Raw genomic sequence first — 15,893 nt, 5'->3', positions numbered from 1 at the left:
ATGAAACTATTTTAGGTACTACATATAAGTAGAATTATACAGTATTTGTCTTTCTGTAATTAGACTGCTTTATTTAGCCTAACGACCTCAGGGTTCATCCATGTTGTTGAAAGAGTCCCTTCTTCATTTTTTAAATTGAATTTTATATTTTTATTTATGTTTTCCCTAAGGCAAATATTATTTTTGGAATAGTAGGCATGAAGGAGCAGTGCAAGTATTTTATTATCTATATGTAAATAATAGTGAATTGTGGCCATGTGCTCTGGTCTAAATGTTTGCATCTCCCCCAAATTCATTTTGAAACCTCAGCACCCATGTGATAGTATTAGAAGGTGAGGACCTGGGGAAACTGATTAGTTCAAAAGGAAAGAGAGCTCATGAATGAATTTGATGCCCTTATAAAACATTGCCATTCCCGAGGGAGTTCATTCATCCCTACTATTATTTGGTGATGCAGCAAAAAGTCACCTCTATGAACCAGAAAATGAGTCCCCCATAGGTACTGACACGGCTGGCACTTTGATCTTGGATTTCCTAGAATACAGATCTATGAGAAATAAACTTTTGTTTATAAGCTAACCAGTTTATTATATTTTGTTACAGCAGCTAGAAAGGATGAAAACTCCATTATAAGTCATAATATCACATGGAAGAGTCCCTTCTTTTTAAAGGTTGAATAATATTTCACTAAATATATTTACCAGTTTTTCTTTGTCCATTTATCTGTCAGTGAACATTTGGATTATTTTCATAACTTAGCTACTGAATCCTAAAGTCATCAAATTCACAGAAGCGGGAAATAGTGGCTAACAGAGGACAATAGAGGGGGAATGGAAAGTTTTGTTCTATGACTATAAAGTTATAGTCTTATAAGATGAATTAGTTCTAGGGATATGCTATACAACATAGTGCCTATAGTCAATAATAATCATTTACTTAAAACTTGGGGGTGAGGGATAGCTTTCAAGTGTCCTTACCACCAAACACACATTCATACACACACACACACACACACACACACACACACACACACACACACACATAGAAAGACTCAAGGAAACTTATGGAAGTGAAGCATATTTCTATTATCTTGAGACAGGTGATGGTTTCATAGGTATAGGCAAATTTCCAAACTTAAAATGTACACATTAAATTTGTGCAGTTTGGGGGTATCACTTCTACCTCAGGAAGGCTGTTTTTTTAAAAAATGAAAATTTCAAAAATAGCCAAGTGCAGTGACTCACACCTCTAATCCCAACAACTCAAGAGACTGAGGCAGGAGAATTGCAAATTCAAAGTCAGCTTCTGCAATTTAGCAAGGACCTAAGCAACTTAGTGAGACCCTGTCTCAAAACTAATTTTTTTTTTTAAAGTCTGGGAATGTGGCTCAGTGGTTAAATGCCTGTGGGTTCATTCCCCAGTACCAAAAATAAACATAAAAATAAAGTAAAAAATTAAATGGTTTTTTACCTTCTTAAAAAATAACATCCTTACTACTGAAGTATTCCATATATTGATCAATTTCTATAATTTGTGAGAAAATTATATTTGTACTATTAGTAAAAACAATTTTTTAAAAAATATTGGTTTATTCATCTTCATCTCAACTTCTGAAAATGTATAATGTATAAAATGTTAAGCAAATAATACATTATTTAGTTTCATTGAATGTAAAAACAATATATTAAGGAACTAGAGCTCATCAGTTTGCTAAAGGGGAGGTGCCATAAAAAAGAAATTACCACTTGACCAAATAAGTGTTAGTAAGAGTCTGAACTATGTCTGTCAAAGTACTGGAGATGAGAAGAACGGATGCACAGAAGAGATGACAAGAAGAAAGAATTCACAGGACCTGATAACTGATGCGTGGATGAGTAATATGGAAGAAAAGGCCCTGGTAGTTCCCAGGTTTCCATGTGTGCTCTGAGAGGCTGGTGATTCTCTTCACCAAAAGAGGAAAGCTGGGAAGGCAATGGTGTGAAGAAGATGGAGGCATTTAGAATTTGGAAACCACACCTTCTTGTTTTCAATCCTTATATATGAAAATATATATATACTTAAAAATGAATAATTTTGTCCTAAAGCCACACAAAGAAGTGTCAATTCTTAGAGAAAATCCATTTAAAAAATGCATGCCAATTTTTATACTATAAGTGTAAGGCATACCTAGCAATGAAACACATTTTTTAAAAAATATAATAATGTCTAGGAAAAGATATTCTAAAATTGAGTACTCTAATTATTTTTGTAAGTATAGAAAAAAGTACAGTGTTTCATTGTCAGGTCTAGTGAAAAAGGGCAGTGTAATTAATCACCAATTATATTCTTAAAATTAGGCTTCTTTTAAAATGTAAAAGTCAAAGAAATACATTTACTTTTAATTGAGGCACTAAGAAAATTTTTTAAATTAGCATCATGAAAATGTTATTAGGACAAAAATCATTTGCAGTGCACACAAAAGACCCCATTTTCAGTAATGTGCATTAAGTGTATCGACTCTAATAAGATTTTGTGCTTGGTTGGCTTTTTTTTTTTTTCACCTAGAAAGCTTTAATTTCTTTACAAATATTTATCCAACTTCCATGTGCCTCCTGAGGACAATCCCTGGGAAATTATACCACGAATAGATGCTTGCCCTTTTCCCCAAGTGCCATTGGGATGGAGTGATGGGCTCAGACATGAGAGGAGAACCCAGGCGAGACTTCTTGACAATCCATCCATGCTGCTCTCTTTGACTCCAGTAAAAATTATTCTATGACAGTATGAAATTCAGATGGGAGTTCCTAAAATGTGTTAACAGATGAGAAAAACACCCCAAAGAAGAAAGGAACATATTAGAGGAAGAAAGAGCAACTCCAACATTTAAAAGACCACTCTGCCAGCATCTCTCACTCTTGTTTAAAGTGTTTCCTTCTGTTGCATTTATTCTGTGTAACAGACAGAAGTTTCCCTTCCTTTCTTTTCTCTTCCTTTTTCTTTCCTTCTTTCTTACATTCTCAACCTTCCTTTCCTCATTAGTTTTTTGTTGCTTTCTGGCTGTCGATTGATGTTGGGTTTGGCATCAGGGAAGCCAACATGACTGGGACATGATCCCACCCTTAGGAGCTCAGATTGAGTGAGGAACTTAAGATTTAGTTAGGGAAAGCCACACCTTTTATATATTTTTAAATAATTTTAGTTTTTAAATCTATAAGTAAAATTATATGCATTTTTGATAGATATCATGATATCTTGAAGTATATATACATTGTAGAATGACTAAATTCAGCAAATAACATGATATAAAAGTATTCTGCTCAATATTCTTTCAAGAATATAATATATTATTATTAATGATAGTCATCAAGTTGTACAATGCATCTCTTGAACTTATTCCTTGTGTATAACTGGAATTTTGTATCCTTTGACTGACATTTCCCCAATTCTCCACCCTCAGCTGCTCCAGTTTCCCAGGAACCACTATTATGCCCTCAGTCTCTATCAGATCAACTCTTTCAACTTCTACATGTGAGTAAGATCTTGCAGTTTTTGTATTTCTGCACCTGGTTTATTCTGTTTAACATAATGGCCTCCAGATGGATCCATGTTGTTGTAAATAACAGGATTTCCTTCTTTTTCTTTTTTTGACTGAATAGTATTCCATTGTGTATATGCATCACATTTTATTTACCCATTCATGCTGATGGATGCTTAGATTAATCCTGTATCTAGGTTATGATGAATAATGCTGCTGCAATAAATATGGATTGCAGTTATATAGCCAGTAGTAGGAGTTCTTGATCTGCTGAGAACCATTGCCAAGTAGGAATGACGCATGGCATGACCCAGGTCATTTGCAGTGACATTGCATGAAAGGAGACCTTGCTCAAGGACCAGGGCGGATCCAGGTTTAGGGTATATCCTGCTGGGAATAGGGCGTATCCTGCTGCCTCAGGTGCCCCACTCCTTGAGTTCTCGGGGGATTCAGAGAGTATTTTGGGATACAGAACCCAGTGGAGGTGTGGATTTTCCCCAGAACGTGTGTCTAGAGTGCCGGTGACAGTTTGAGAATAAAGAGTTGCTGTTTGAATCTACAAGACTGTGAGTGGCTCGTGATTTTGTGCCCAGCCAGACTGCGGCATTGATCAAATGGCAGAATTATTTTTAACTTTTGAGGAACCTCTATAGTTCTTCATGGCTACACTAATTTATATTCCTAACAATAGTATGCAATGGTTTCCCTTCATTATCCTTACCAACAATTATTATCTTTTGTTTGTCTGATAATAGACATTCTGATAGGCATGAAATACATTTAATTTTCTCTTATACATTTTTGTTGTTATTATTATTTGGCTCACAGAGTATTTGAACTTTTTTATTTGGCCAGAAAACTACCAATATTTACACTTTAATTTGTAATTCACCTCATAAATAGAGTTAAGAATGTTATACTGATACTGAGACCCTCAAATAACTCTCAGACCACACATTGACATTCCAATTGAGGCGCCCAGCCAGACCAGAGGAGGAAGACGCCAGGCGCCCAGCCAGACCAGAGGAGGAAGTCCGGCCCCACCCCAAGTGCTAGTCCAGAGGAAGCCCATCAACCCTTAAAACCCATCAAAGGGGGTGTGGCTACCAGCACGGTTCTACGGCTGATCCAGGTACCCGGTTTCCAACTCCCCCACCCTTAGCTGCCATAACTCAAAACATTTCCCATAAGCTTTTGGGGGTTGTAGCTATCAATGCAAAACAACAACTGTACAGACACCTGGTTTCTACCTCAGAGACTAGAGTAGGGAAGAGACAGGTGGAAGCTCATTTCCTTTCACACTGGCTATACCCACCACCCTGAATACAGAGGCTCAAGCTAGGAATAGACAACGCCACCTATTGGAAGCAAGGAAAACAGTGTTCTGAGAGACTTTTTTTCCTCTCTTTCTTTCTCTCTTTTCTTCTCTCTCTTCCACAACTTCAGCGTATGTGAAACCAAGAACTGTGCATGAACAACCGAATTACCAAAGTAATATAATATAGAGGAATTGCATATACCCCACCTTCCCCCCATTTTTTTCTTGATTTCTATCTTACTTTCCTTTTCCTTCTCTTATTTCTCTTTTCTTCCTTGTTATTTTTTTTTCTTTTCTTTTTTTCATTCGTATTCTCTCGATCCCACTTTCAATCTCCTAATTTTTGCTATCTATACATAGGGTAACTATCTAAATAGATAGGAGGTTGAGTCTATACATTCTTCCATAAATTACCAGTCTAGTGGTTAGAGTTCTCCAAAGGTGCTAAGTTAGTTTAACCTCATACCCTCACTCCTTTCCCTCTAAGTATAACATCCTTCGTCTGAAATTAAGTTTTCTATATGCCACCAGATATGGTACGCCTTTTATGAAACTAATGAATATATTCTTAAGTAATAATTAAAACCAATATCTATAGTCTTCGAATCCAACTATAAATGTATTAATAATGAAAACTTGTGCTTAGATAATGTACTGTTGATATTGGGAGCTGTTAACATTGTCTTTCTCCGCAAAAGAGGGATTTTGGAGCTATACAAGAACAATACTAATATATAAGGGGAAAAACATTAGCACAACAGTTTCACAAAGCTAGAAAGAATCATGAGCAGTATGAAAAGACAAGGAAAGAAAGGACCACAAACAATACAGGTCAATTCAACATTAGAAGAGGTAATATCTGCAGCTGATGGAATGTCAGACAAAGAGTTCAGGATATACATGCTTCAGATGATCTGTAGTCTCAAGGAAGACATTATACAGCAAATTCAGACAATGAAAAATCACTTTGACAATGAATTACATTAACAAATCCAAGAAGCAAAAGATCAACTCTATAGGGATATAGAGGATATAAAACACAAACAAACAGAAATCCTGGAAATGCAGGAAACAATAAACCAAATTAAAAACTCAAATGAGAGTATTACCAGCAGAGTAGAACACTTAGAAGATAGAACTTCAGGAGATCCTAAGATGGTGGCCGGCGAGGAAGCAGCACGTTCAGTATCTCCACAGTAACGGGATCAAAAAGATCCATTAATACACCCAGATTCTACCTACTGATGAACTTCGAGCAAAATTCCGCTGAAAAGAGACCTGCCGGAAATTAGTAAGTTTATTAGAGGTGACAGTTTGTCCCAGACGAGTGAATCTTGGCCACGCGGTGCAGAGGACCAGTCCCGCTGCCAGCCGCCGCCAAACGGCTGCCGGCGCCGCCCGCCCGGTTCTGCAAACGGCCCCCGGCTGCGGGACTTGGCGCGGCGAGAAGGGTCCCCGTCCGCACATCAAACAGCCCCCTGCCCGCCCAGCCCAGGAGGTGACGTGAAGGGAATCTAACCAAGCCTCTATGAAATAGCGAACTGGGCTGCGTACAGGGGTGGCTGAAGTGTTGAGCCTGGAGCTCAAAGCAGAGGCTTTAATTGAGTCTTTGCGCAGCTTGTTAGAGCTCCTTTCACCATTAGTCTGTAGTGGACCACCCGGCCAAACAGCAGTAAAAACAAAGAGATTGAAAAAGAGACGCTTGGCTCCCGGATGCTTTTCTGCTCAGAGCCACGGGCGCTTTGTGCCCATCTGCTTCCTCTTCCACTTCGCTCCCCGCAGAGAAGCTGAATGGGTAATCAGCAGTGGATCCTAAGTACCTGAGGCTAAGAAAGCTCAGTACACCCCCGCCCTTTTTTTTTTTTTTAATATTGTCTATACAGGGAGAATTAGTGGACTGAAATTGTTGGCTGGGCTGGGGTTTCGGGGCCGAAAATCCACTCCGCGGGAGCCGCCATTTGCTTTCGGCATGCTGTCTTGAGGGCCCTGTCTACACGGTCTAGCTGCCGCATCTAGAGACTAGAACTGGGCTGCGTGCCGAGCCCTGTCCTCCGAAGGCTGGGTTGTTCGGCATCCCCCTGCGAGAGGACCCGTGCTCCGGAGGAGGCGGTTGGAGAGCCGCGGCGGCAGCCACTTGGGCCCCGGGAGCTAGGCACCGGGCCGAGGAACAGCGGAGGCCGCGGCGGCGCTGGTATCTAAAGCCTATTTGCTCAGGATCACTAGGCAATGCTGAGCTGACGTGGAGCTAGGGCGTACACTTTGGGCCCCTCAGAAAACACACACTGAGCACGTATCTGCTGCGTTTAAGCCCCGGATCGCCTGCTTCTCATGACTCAGCACTAACGACCCAGCTGAAATAACTAGTCGGCCCACCTGATCTCACAGAGGTTAAAAAAAAAAAAAAAAAAAAAAACAGAGCACCATAGCCAGACCCAGGGAATCAGGAGTGATGTGGGATTAGCGGCACAGAAATCCCGGCTATCGCCCCCACCAGGGCTGACAACAGAGGTCCCTTGCACCACCTACCAGGGGAGTTGCTACCTGAGGGCAAACAAATTCGCTGGGGGTCCTCAGCCCCAAACCCTACAAACTTAGGGCCTGAGGGAGGCAAACAGAAAGGGTGTGCCCAGGCATCCGTGAAAACAGGGCTCCCAGGAGCAGCAGACCCGACGTGTAGACAGTAATGTGGTAAGCGTCACAGGCGAGTGGGGCCTGGATTGAGGAACCACAAGAGAAGGACCCAGGCATTCAGGACTGGAGACCCGCACAGTCTGGGAAGAAGAGCTGAGGCACAGTGATTGGCTCCCACCTATCAAGAGGAGAAGCCTGGCCCAGTGGGCATAGCTCCACCCACTGGAAGAGAAGTCAATCGAGCTTTATGACTGCATTTATTATTAGTATTTTTTTTAATGATTATTATTAGTATTTTTTTTATTCTCACTTTTTGTAGTTGACGTTGTTGTGTTCTTTAACTTTCTTACTAGTGGTTTCAATTTTTTTTGTTAATTTTTCTTATTCTATTATTATTACTATTATTTTTTTAAACTTCAATTTCCATTTTTTATTACCATTATAATTTTTTTCGTTTGTTTTAAATTTTTATTTTTTCGTTTTTTCTCTCTTTCTTCTCACTTTTTTTCTTTTGTCTTTTCATTTCTTTTCAACTTTCTTATTCCCCCTCTCTTGAACTCCACCTGCCTACACTTACTCTCTTTAGTGACTTCTTCCCTTCCCTTCTAATACCTCTCCTCCCAAGCATCAAATAAACTTATAAGAGTAAACAGTAACTCAACAGTCAAACAGAACAAGAAGTATCATGAGCATAAAAAAGCAAGGAAGAAAAGGAGTACAAACAATGAAAGACAGCCTAAATATTCAGGAGGACCTGGAGTCATCAGAAAAATGGTCATATAAAGAACTCAAGGAACACCTTAGACAGATGGAAAGGAACCTTAAAGATCACATTGAAAATGAATTACAAAAACAGATAAAAGAAGAAGTTAAGCATCTTTATCAGGAGATAGAGATTATTAAAAAAATCAAACAATAATTCTAGAAATGAAGGAAACGATAAACCAAATTAAAAACTCAATCGAGAGTATCACTAACAGAGTGGAGCAAGTAGAAGCCAGAACGTCAGATAATGAAGACAAAATGTATCACCTTGAAAAGAGTCTAGCCAACTCAGATAGGCTGGTAAAAAGTCACGAGAAAAACATCCAAGAGATTTGGGATAACATAAAAAAACCAAACTTATGAGTCATCGGGATAGAGGAGGGCATAGAGATTCATGCCAAGGGAATGGGTAACTTACTGAAGGAAATAATTACAGAAAACTTTCCAGAAATAAAAAAGGAAACAGATATACAAATTGTAGATGCATACAGGACACCGAGCACACAAAATCACAATAGACCAACGCCAAGACACATTGTTATGAAGCTATCCAATATACAGAACAAAGAGAAAATATTAAAAGCTACAAGAGAAAAGAGGCAGATTACATTTAGGGGTAAACCAATAAGGTTGACAACGGATTTTTCATCACAGACACTGAAAGCGAGAAGATCCTGGAACAATGTATTTCAAACACTGAAAGACAATGGATGCCAACCAAGAATCCTGTATCCAGCAAAATTAAGCTTCAGATACGACAACGAAATAAAAATCTTCCATGATAAACAAAAGCTAAAAGAATTTGTAGCCAGAAAACCAGCATTGCAAAGCGTCTTGAGCAAAACTCTACACGAGGAAGAAATGGAAAACAATAACCAAAACCATCAGCGGGAAGTGCCTCAGTAAAGACAGAGGATGGGAGGAAAGCTAATCATGGAGAAACAAACTAAATTAGGGGAAAAAAAAGAGATAAATAATCAAACATGGCAGGAAGTACAAACCATATATCAATAGTAACTCTAAACGTTAATGGCTTAAACTCTCCAATAAAGCGACATAGGCTGGTAACATGGATTAAAAAAACAAATCCAACGATATGCTGCCTCCAGGAGACACATCTGACTGGAAAAGACATACACAGGCTCAAGGTAAAAGGTTGGGAGAAAATATACCAAGCACACGGTCCTCGTAAGCAAGCAGGCGTGGCCATTCTCATATCGAATAAAATCGACGTCAAGACTAAGTTAATCAAAAGGGATAAGGAAGGACATTATATACTGTTAAAAGGAACCATTCACCAACAAGACATAACAATTATCAATATTTATGCACCAAATAATGGTGCTGCGACGTTCATAAAACAAACTCTCCTCAAGTTCAAGAATCAAATAGACCACAACACAATAATCATGGGTGACTTCAACACACCTCTCTCACCATTGGACAGATCCTCCAAACAAAAGTTGAATAAAGAAACGATAGAACTCAATACCACAATCAATAACCTAGACTTAACTGACATACATAGAATGTATCAACCATCATCAAATGCATATACTTTTTTCTCAGCAGCACATGGAACCTTCTCAAAAATAGATCATATATTATGCCATAGGGCAACCCTCAGTAAATATAAAGGGGTTGAGATAATACTATGCACTTTATCAGATCGTAATGGAATGAAACTGGAAATCAATGATAAAAGAAGGAAGGAAAAATCCTACATCACATGGACAATGAACAATACGTTACTAAATGATCAATGGGTTACAGAAGACATAAAGGAGGAAATGAAAAAATTCTTAGAGATAAATGAAAATACAGACACAACATATCGGAATCTATGGGACACAATGAAAGCAGTTTTAAGAGGGAAATTAATCGCCTGGAGGTCATTCCTCAAAAAAAGGAAAAACAAACAAATAAATGAGCTCACACTTCATCTCAAAGCACTAGAAAAGGAAGAGCAAAACAATAGCAAATGTAGCAGAAGGCAAGAACTAATTAAAATCAGAGCAGAAATCAATGAAATTGAAACAAAAGAAACTATTGAAAAAATTAACAAAACAAAAAGTTGGTTCTTTGAAAAAATAAATAAGATCGACAGACCCCTAGCCATACAAACGAAGAGAAGAAGAGAGAGAACTCAAATCACTAACATACGGGATGAAAAAGGCAATATTACAACAGACGCTTCAGGAATACAGAAAACAATTAGAAATTATTTTGAAAACCTATATTCCAATAAAATAGAAGAAAGTGAAGACATCGATAAATTCCTTAAGTCATATGATTTGCCCAGACTGAGTCAGGAGGAAACTCACAACCTAAACAGACCAATATCAATAGATGAAATAGAAGAAGCAATTAAAAAACTTCCAACCAAGAAAAGCCCAGGACCGGATGGGTATAGAGCGGAGTTCTACAAAACCTTTAAAGAAGAATTAATACCAGTACTTTTCAAGTTATTCCAGGAAATAGAAAAAGAGGGAGCTCTTCCAAATTCATTCTATGAGGCCAACATCACCCTGATTCCGAAACCAGACAAAGACGCCTCAAAGAAAGAAAACTACAGACCAATATCTCTAATGAACCTAGATGCAAAAATCCTCAATAAAATTCTGGCGAATTGGATACAAAGGCATATCAAAAAATTGTGCACCATGATCAAGTAGGATTCATCCCTGGGATGCAAGGATGGTTCAATATACGGAAATCAATAAATGTTATTCACCACATCAATAGGCTTAAAGAGAAGAACCATATGATCATCTCAATAGACGCAGAAAAAGCATTTGACAAAGTACAGCATCCCTTTATGTTCAAAACGTTAGAAAAAATAGGGATAACAGGAACTTACCTCGACATTGTAAAAGCTATCTATGCCAAGCCTCAGGCTAGGATCATTCTGAATGGAGAAAAATTGAAGGCATTCCCTCTAAAATCTGGAACAAGACAGGGATGCCCCCTATCACCAGTTCTATTCAATATAGTTCTCGAAACACTGGCCAGAGCAATTAGACAAACGAAAGAAATTAAAGGCATAAAAATAGGAAAAGAAGAACTTAAATTATCACTATTTGCGGATGACATGATTCTATACCTAGAAGACCCAAAAGGGTCTACAAAAAAACTACTAGAACTAATAAATGAATTCAGCAAAGTGGCAGGATATAAAATCAACACACATAAATCAAAGGCATTTCTGTATGTCAGCGACAAAACTTCTGAAATGGAAATGAGGAAAAACACTCCATTCACAATATCCTCAAAAAAAATAAAGTACTTGGGAATCAACCTAACAAAAGAGGTGAAGGACCTATACAATGAAAACTACAGAACCCTAAAGAAAGAAATAGAAGAGGATCTTAGAAGATGGAAAAATATACCCTGTTCATGGTTAGGCAGAACTAACATCATCAAAATGGCGATATTACCAAAAGTTCTCTATAGGTTCAATGCAATGCCAATCAAAATCCCAATGGCATTTCTTGTAGAAATAGATAAAGCAATCATGAAATTCATATGGAAAAACAAAAGACCCAGAATAGCAAAAACAATTCTAAGCAGGAAGTGTGAATCAGGTGGTATAGCATACCAGACTTCAAACTATATTACAGAGCAATAGTAATAAAAACAGCATGGTACTGGTACCAGAACAGGCGGGTGGACCAATGGTACAGAATAGAGGACACAGAGACTAATCCACAAAGCTACAACTATCTTATATTTGATAAAGGAGCTAAAAACATGCAATGGAGAAAGGATAGCATCTTCAACAAATGGTGTTGGGAAAACTGGAAATCCATATGCAACAAAATGAAACTAAATCCCCTCCTCTCGCCACGCACAAAAGTCAACTCAAAGTGGATAAAGGAGCTAGATATCAAATCAGAGACTCTCCGTCTGATAGAAGAAAAAGTTGGCTCCGATCTACAGATAGTGGGGACGGGCTCAAAATTCCTTAATAGGACACCCATAGCACAAGAGTTAATAACAAGAATCAACAAATGGGACTTTCTTAAACTGAAAAGTTTTTTCTCAGCAAGAGAAACAATAAGAGAGGTAAATAGGGAGCCTACATCCTGGGAACAAATTTTTACTCCTCACACTTCAGATAGAGTCCTAATATCCAGAGTATACAAAGAACTCAAAAAATTAGACAATAAGAAAACAAACAACCCAATCAACAAATGGGCCAAGGACATGAACAAACACTTCACAGAGGAGGACATACAAACAATCAACAAGTACATGAAAAAATGCTCACCATCTCTAGCAGTCAAGGAAATGCAAATCAAAACCACCCTAAGATACCACCTCACCCCAGTAAGATTGGCAGCCATGATGAAGTCAAACAACAACAAGTGCTGGCGAGGATGTGGGGAAAAGGGTACTCTTGTACACTGCTGGTGGGACTGCAAACAGGTGCGGCCAATTTGGAAAGCAGTATGGAGATTCCTGGGAAAGCTGGGAATGGAACCACCATTTGACCCAACTATTGCCCTACTCGGACTATTTCCTGAAGACCTTAAAAGAGCACACTACAGGGATACTGCCACATCGATATTCATAGCAGCACAATTCACAATTGCTAGACTGTGGAATCAACCCAGATGCCCTTCAATAGATGAATGGATAAAAAAAATGTGGCATTTATGTACCATGGAGTATTACGCAGCACTAAAAAATGGCAAAATCACGGAATTTGCAGGGAAATGGATGGCACTAGAGCAGATTATGCTTAGTGAAGCTAGCCAATCCCTAAAAAACAAATACCAAATGTCTTCTTTGATATAATGAGAGCAACTAAGAGCAGAACAGTGAGGCTGAGCAGGAAGAAAAGATTAGCATTAAACAGAGACATGAGGCGGGAGGGAAAGGGAGAAAAAAAAGGGAAATCACATGGAAATGGAGGGAGACCCTCATTGTTATACAAAATTATATATAAGAGTTTACGAGGGGAATGGGATAACAAACATGGAGGGAAATGAATTTCAATAGATGGGGTAGAGAGAGAAGATGGGAGGGAAGGGGAGGGGGGATATTAGAGGATAGTAAAGGTAGCAGAATACAACAGTCACTAATATGGCAGTATGTAAAAATGTGATGTGTAGCCGATGTGATTCTGCAATCTGTATTTGGGGTAAAAATGGGAGTTCATAATCCAATTGATTCTAATCTATGAAATATGATTTGTCATGAGCTTTGTAATGTTGTGAACATCCAATAAAAAAAATTATTAAAAAATAAATAAATAAATAAATAAGAAAGATACAACTAAAAAAAAATAAAAATAAAAAAAAATAAAAAAAGAAGAAGATAGAACTTCAGACAATGAAGACAAAGTTTTTCAACTTGAAAAGAACATAGACAGCTCAGCGAGAATGTTAAGAAATCATTAGCAGAACATCCAAGAATTATGGGATAACATCAAGAAACCAAACCTAAGAGTTATTGGGATACAAGAGGGTACAGAGGTCCAAACTAAGGGAATGAGCAATCTATTCAATGAAATAATACTAGAAAACTTCCCAGACTTAAAGAATGAAAAAGAAATCCAAATACTAGAAGCCTACAGGACACCGAATGTACAAAATCATAAGAGATCCACACCAAGACACATAATAATGAAGATGCCCAATGTACAGAATAAGGAGAGAATCTTAAAAGCCACAAGAGAGAGGAAGCAGATTACATTTAGGGGTAAACCAATCAGGATAACTGCTGATCTTTCAACACAGACTCTGACAGCTAGAAGATCCTGGAACAACATATTTCAAACGCTGAAAGAAAAAGGGTTCCAACCAAGAATCATGTATCCAGCGAAATTAAGCTTCAGGATTGAAGATGAAATAAAAATCTTCCATGATAAACAAAAGTTAAAAGAATTTGCAGCTAGAAAACCAGCTCTTCAAAACATCCTTGGCAAAACACTACAGGAAGTGGAAATGGAAAATAACAATGAAAACCAACAGTGAGAGGTAGTACAGTAAAGGAAAAACTAAGCATAGAGGAAAAACAAATCTTGTTAAGTAACATACATAACCAAATATGGCTGGAAATACAAACCATATCTCAACAGTAACCCTAAATGTTAATGGCTTAAATGCACCAATCAAAAGACATAGGCTAGTAGAATGGATTAAAAAAAAAGATCCAACAATATGCTGCCTACAGGAGACTCATCTGATAGGAAAAGACATACACAGACTGAAGGTGAAAGGTTGGGAAAAATCATATCACTCATATGGACTCCGGAAGCAAGCAGGGGTGTCCATACTTGTATCAAATAAAATAGACTTCAAGCCAAAGTTAATCAAAAGGGATAAACAAGGACACTACATACTGCTCAAGGGAACCATACACCAACAAGACTTGACGATCATTAATATATATGCCCCAAACAGTGGTGCAGCTACGTTCATCAAACAAACTCTTCTCAAGTTCAAGAGTCTAATAGACCACAACACAATAATCATGGGAGATTTTAACACACCTCTCTCACCACTGGACAGATCTTCCAAACAAAAGTTGAATAAAGAAACCACAGAGCTCAATAATACAATTAATAATTTAGACTTAATTGATATATACAGAATATACCACCCAACATCAAGCGGATACACTTTCTTCTCAGCAGCACATGAATCCTTCTCAAAAATAGACCATATATTATGTCACAAGGCAAATCTTAGCAATTACAAAGGAGTTGAGATACTACCATGCATTTTATGTGATCATAATGGAATGAAATTGGAAATCAATACTAAAATGAGAAAGGAAAAATCCTACATCACATGGAAATTAAACAATATGCTACTGAATGAACAAAGGGTTACAGAAGACATCAAAGAGGAAATTAAAAAATTCTTAGAGGTAAACGAAAACTCAGACATAACATATCGAAATCTTTGGAACACTATGAAAGCAGTAATGAGAGGAAAATTCATTTCATGGAGTTCATTCCTTAAAAGAAGGAAAAGACAACAAATAACTGACCTCATACTACACCTCGAAGCCTTAGAAAAAGAAGAACAAATCAGCAGCAAATACAGTAGAAGGCAAGAAATAATTAAAATTAGAGCTGAAATCAATGAAATTGAAACAAAAGAAACAATCGAAAAAATTGACAAAATTAAAAGTTGGTTCTTTGAAAAAATAAATAAGATTGATAGACCAGTAGCCACGCTAACAAAGAGAAGAAGAGAGAGAACCCAAATTACTAGCTTACGGGATGAAAAAGGCAACATCACAACAGACAATTCAGAAATACAGAAGATAATTAGAAATTATTTTGAAACCCTATACTCTAACAAAATAGAAGATAGTGATGGCATCGATAAATTCCTTGAGACATATGAACTACCCAGATTGAGTCAGGAAGATATAAACAACCTAAACAGACCAAAATCAAGTGAGGAAATAGAAGAAGCCATCAAAAGACTACCAACCAAGAAAAGCCCAGGACCGGATGGATATACAGCAGAGTTTTACAAGAACTTTGAAGAACTAATACCAATACTCCATAATCTATTTCAGGAGATAGAAAAAGAGGAAGAACATCCAAATTCATTCTATGAGGCCAATATCACCCTGATTCCCAAACCAGATAAGGACACCACAAAGAAAGAAAACTGCAGACCAATATCCCTAATGAATTTA

This window comes from Spermophilus citellus, assembly GCF_964194105.1.
Source record: "Spermophilus citellus genome assembly, chromosome: 5".
NCBI classification, from domain to species: domain Eukaryota; kingdom Metazoa; phylum Chordata; class Mammalia; order Rodentia; family Sciuridae; genus Spermophilus; species Spermophilus citellus.
The sequence above is the reverse complement of the archived record's forward strand: the minus strand, read 5'-3'. Positions refer to the sequence as shown.